The sequence below is a fragment of the Pseudonaja textilis genome, chromosome Z (assembly GCF_049901715.1).
Source record: "Pseudonaja textilis isolate UNSWEBS1 chromosome Z, rPseTex1.2, whole genome shotgun sequence".
NCBI lineage: Eukaryota > Metazoa > Chordata > Lepidosauria > Squamata > Elapidae > Pseudonaja > Pseudonaja textilis.
This window is the reverse complement of record NC_142008.1, coordinates 113,848,828-113,854,827: the sequence shown is the minus strand read 5'-3', so window position 1 is coordinate 113,854,827 and position 6,000 is coordinate 113,848,828.

Genomic DNA, 6,000 nt, shown 5'->3' with positions numbered 1-6,000 from the left:
AAATTATAATTGGGTGTGGTTCCTCAAATGGCCATAAGATGGAGCCAGAAACCTGGGTTGTGATGTTCTGAGTGTTGCTAGTTGCTAGTTGGTTGGTGTTTGCTATTTTTGGTTCCTGCATTTCCCTATTGACTGTTACTGATCGTCGTTATTCTTGGATTGATGTGAGTCTATTATGGAACTGTTTTTGATACTGGACTTTTTTATTGGATTATCCCTGGACTGAAAACTGACTGCTATAACAGTGTATGACTTGGACTGTTTGTTGGACTTTGCTTAGCTGTTTACTGGAAGTAAAAACCTACATTTTACTATTCAGTGTATCTGTGTACTCTCACTACATTTCCCTGGGTGCGCTCATTCTCCTAACAGGGATGTACCTCAACACTGGTTATCGGCCCAGGCCATACCAGGCTCAGATAACTGAGAGTTGGTGTGAATGCACAATACCATATAAAGACACCTGTTTACTGTTTAATTGTGGTTACTGTCCTGGTAAAAATGGCATAAGACCCATCAACAAGTCTATCACTGATAACCCGGTTGGATGGAACAAACTATGTTTCCTGGTCTATGAAGTGCAGTCTACTTCTGCATAGAGAAGGGTTATGGAATGCAGTTCAAGATTCACCGGATGTAAATGATTGGGATCCAGATGATGAGGATGATGCCAAGAAGCTTGCTGACTTTAAACAGAACAACGAACAAGCTCTTTGTATAATTGGATTAACACTGAGTGACCAGCGGCTAATCCATATTCATGGAGAAGAGTCTACTGGTAGGTGTTGGGAGAATTTGAAGAGGATTTATGTTCATGACAGTGTAGGTGCACACATACATCTTACACATAAACTGTTTAGAGTCCATCTTCTGAAAGGTGGAGATATGTTAGCTCATTTGAACTTCATGAAAATAACTTTTCAAGAGCTACATGAAAAGGAACTGATATTTTCAGAGCTGCACCAAGTTTACATCATTCTTTCCTCATTGGATGAAAGTTATGATGATTACATATCTTCACTGGAAGTCCTGCCCAGAGATAAACTGACATTGACTGACATAACCGGAAGGTCGTTAAAAGAGGTGAGAAGACAGCTGGATAGGGACCAACTGAGGAAGAAACAACCACAAGAAGAGGATTTGTCTTCAACTGCCTATACTGTTAGGAAATGCTTTTCTTGTGAGGCTAGGGGACATATATCTAGATTCTGTATAAAGGTAAAGTGACAAACTACTGGTAATCATCAGAAGGCTAAGAAGAATATTAATTTAGCTATGTCTAACAATTCAACTGTAAACCAAGATTTGTGGGTTGTTGATAGTGCAGCATCACAATGAATTACTAAAAATAGAAGAGGTTTGTAACGATGTCCACGAATAAGCAACATGTATCATTGGCAAATGGTTGGAAGATGAAAGTGTCTGGTGAAGGTACTGCATATTGTTCATGTGTAAATGAGCATTGAACCATGTTATATGTACCTAAACTGAAATTTAATTTGCTATCAGTAAGGGCTTTAGTTAATCTTGGTTATGTAGTAACCTTTAGGGGAGATAACTGTATAATAGAAAAAGAGGGTAAAAGTGTTACTGCTACATTAGAGAATGATTTATATGTGGTACATGATGACCAGTTGAAGATGGCTAACTCAGTTTATAACAAGGTTAAGCCACATGAAGAATGCATACATTTACTACATAGATGTCTGGGGCATATTAATTTCAAAATGCTGAAGCAAACTGTCAAATTGTCAGAGGGAATAAAATTAAAACCCTGTAGCAAGTATTTAAACTCTAATGCTTGTAGCCAGGAGAAGAGCAAGGTTACTCCAGCAAAAAGACTTAATAGGTTTAAGACCAAAGAACTTTTAGAGGTTGTTTTTGCTGACAAAATTGGTTTTAAGAAACCCAGTTTGGGAGGTGCCTGCTATGTTTTGAGTATAATGGACCATTTACTCATGGTACAGTTTCTGCTATCTCATGAAAAACAAAACAGAAACATTTCAACATTTCTTTAACTGGCTAAGATTTGCTGAGAGAAAAATGAGGAGTAAAATAATTACTTCAGTTACTGATAACGGGACTGAGTTTATTAACAAGAGATTCCAAACTATGTTGAAATTGGCTGGTGTTGAGCATAAACGTTCTGCACCTTACAGATCCCAACATAACTCATTTTTAGAATGAAGAGGGGAAACGTTACAAGCCATGGCTCACACTATGTTATCTATGTTATTATGGGGTGAAGCCATAATGTGTAGCAACCATGTGTTGAACAATGTAGTGAACACAACAATTGGTGAATTGCCATTCACTCGGTGGCATGGCAGAAAACCAAATTTAAGTTATCTACACACATTTGGAGCTCCAGCATGGGTGCATATTCCCTCACAAGTAAGACTGAAAGGGCAACATAGAACTAGGAAATTATTTTTCATAGGTTATGAAGCCAACCATAGATCGTTTAGATTTTGGGAACGAGGCACAGCTAATATTTATTGCAGCGCTAGTGCTAAATTTCTTGAGCACTTTGGGTGGCATAAACTGGAACAGGAATCCAGCAATTGTGTTATTATTGACACCCACGTAGTCCCTAAAGATGAAATAGTTAAACTATCAATAGCCATTAAAGAGGATGAACAGGCATAGGAGGAAGTAGAAGAACAGGCAGAGGAAGAAGTAGAAGAACAGGAGCAGGTGGAACAGGAGAGTCCACCAGTAAGCCCTGTATTACCGAGATGTTCAACCGAAGTAACACGACCACCTGATAGATATCAGGCTAGTGTTGTATGCCAAGTAAATACAGTTCCTAGTAACTATAATGAACTGAAACTGTATCCTTTTAAGGATCAGGCTGCTTGGCAGGAAGCAAAGGATAAGGAACTGAAACTCTTACAAAGGTTGGATGTATATGAAAATGTCAAGTTACCACCAGGTAAACATGCCATAGGGTGTAAATGGATTTATAAACTTAAAACTAGTGTGGATGGGACTGTTACCTATAAAGCCAGGTTAGTAGCACAAGGATTCAATCAGACAGCAAATGACTATGATGAGGTGTTTGCACCTAGTCTGAAGGCTACTACATTATAAGCAGCATTAGCGTGGACAGCTAAGGAGAACTACATTATAAATCATTTAGATGTAGAGATGGCATATCTGCATGCACCATTGCAACACACTATATATTTAAAGAAACCTTTAGGTATCAAAAATGATAATATAACTGATTGCTGGAGATTGAAAAAGAGTCTTTATAGCTTGAAGCAATCAGGATATGAGTGGAACCACTGTATATTTAAGTAATTAACTAAGGTAGGTTTTGTAGCTGGCATGGCTGATCCATGTTTGTTTAAAAAGGAAAGTAATAGTGTAGCGTCATTGTTGCTATTGTTTACTGATGACATAGCATTAATCACCAAAACTGAACAAGAAGCTACTGAAATAATTTCACTGTTAGAAAAGAAATTTAAAATAAAATAGTTAGGTGAAATTAAACAATATCTTGGTTTAAAGAAAGATAGAACTAGGGGAGGATACATGATCTCACAGGCAGATAAAATCAACCAGTTACTAAAAAAAATAATAAAATGGAACTTTGTAAACCGGCTAAAACACTGATGAGCCAGGAGTTTAGCCATAGGTGATGTACAAAGTCCTGTTTTTGATAAAGATATTTATCAGTCCTTTTTTGGTAGATTATCTTATCTCAGTAATTGGTCAAGGCCAGATATAGCATTCAGTATTAATCATTTAGCTAGGTTTAATGCTGAGCCAACTGAAAGGCACTGACAAGCTATTAAGCGTGTGTTAAGATATTTGGAGCCTAAGGATGAACTAAGTTTAACTGCATATGCCGATGCAAGTTTCACTACAGACATAAATTCACATAAATCTGTGTCAGGTACTGTAGTATTATTGGGAAAAGTGTTGATTGGATGGAGGTCTATTCAACAGAAATATCTAAGTTTGTCAATAATGGAGGCTGAATTCTCATGTTTGCTTTATTATGTACAGATTAATTTGTTATAAGCAACTATTGGTTGATATGGGAATTTGATGTAAAAGATTCCATTGTTGTTTATGAAGATAACCAATCAGCAATACAGATGGCTTCCAATCTTGCCTGTAAAGACAAGATCAAAACACATAGATTTAAGATATTTAAATGTGAGACAATGTGTGCAAAGTAAAATGATTAAACTGGAGTGCAGCATGTCAGAGAATAACATTGCAGATCATTTTACAAAAGCCCAAGGCTCTGTAAAGCATAAGACTTGCTGTGAGGATTATGGACTTAGATTGTAAGCTGTTATATATTGTCCTATCCAAAGGGGAGAATGTTAGGAATTGATCGTCACCTAACAGTTGGGTTGGAAATATATAAACCAGGATAGACATTTTAATACTGTCTCTTAAAGGGAATGCTAAAATTGTAATTGGGTGTGGTTCCTCAAATGGCCATAAGATGGAGCCAAAAACCTGGGTTGTGATGTTCTGAGTGTTGCTAGTTGGTTGATGTTTGCTATTTTTGGTTCCTGCATTTCCCTCTTGATTGTTAGTGATCGTCATTATTCTTGGGTTGATGTGAGTCTATTATGGAACTATTTTTGATACTGGACTTTGTTATTGGATTATCCCTGGACTGAAAACTGACTGCTATAACCGTGTATGACTTGGACTGTTTGTTGGACTTTGCTTAACTGTTTACTGGAAGTAAAAATCTACATACAGTGTATCTGTGTGCTGGTTGTGTGTTATTCTTCACCTCTCTCACTATGTCTCCCTGTGTGCGCTCATTCTTCTAATGGGGATTTACCTCAACAGAGCCAGCACTATCTGAAGACATCTCCATGGTCATGTGGCCAGCATGGCTACATGCCGAAGGTGCATGGAACACTGTCACCTTCCCACCAAAGTGGTCTCTACTTTTCTACTTGCATTTTTCAAATTGCTAGGTTGGCAGAAGCTGGGACAAGTAACGGGAGCTCACTCCATTATGCAATGGTATGGATTCAAACCACCAAACTGCCCACCTTTCTGATTGACAAGCTCAACATTTTAGCCACTGAGCCACCGCTAGTACTGCACTTTTCTGGATAGAGAGCTCTGATGCCATTCCTGGGATTTGTTGGAGCCACACTCCTTCAGAATGGTTCATTCCAGATTCCAGAGGGGTGGAATAATACTCCAAGATATTTAAAAGAAAAATAAAGTTCTATATGTTTTTCTGGCAATGACATTGGAGGCATCCATTTAATTTTACCAAAGTTCCATTTAACTTTACCAAAGTTCCATTTAACTTTACCAAACTATGAGAACAAAATACATAGCAAAGGAACCTTAACAATGGCACTCTTAATTTTTTTACACCAAAACCATTCCTTTTTTTTTAAGAACAAGTTTTATTGATTTTTGAAGACAAACAAAACATAACACATAAAAGTAGAAAACCTCCTTTCTAAGAATTATTTATAAATTTTAACAAGGCAAATAAAGCATTATTTTTTTAAAACATTATCACATTATCACAAACATTATCACATTTCACATTTCCATTTACATATATATATCTTTTCCAAATTTCTCATTATTTCTCCCTTCACTTTTATTCAGTTATATTTCTTTCTATCAAAGTTTTAGTAATTCTCAATCAGTCATAAGCACACAAAATACATAACCTAAAGCAAAACATTGGGAAAAAAACCTCCTTAGTTATCATTTATACATATCTTTTCCCAATTTCTCTCCCTTTGATTTCATTTCTCCAAGATTTTATTAATTTACAATCAAACATAAATAATCCACACACAAAACATAAAACATAAAACTTCTTTTGAAAAGTGACTTGGCCCCAGGTTACATCTTTTTTGACAGACCTAAATTAAATTCATGCCCACCTTATATACCCTTCATATCTTATTAACCATTTTGTATTTTCTATATAACTTCTCCCATCTTTTCACTCTCTTAATTATATTTTATTTATTTCATCTTATT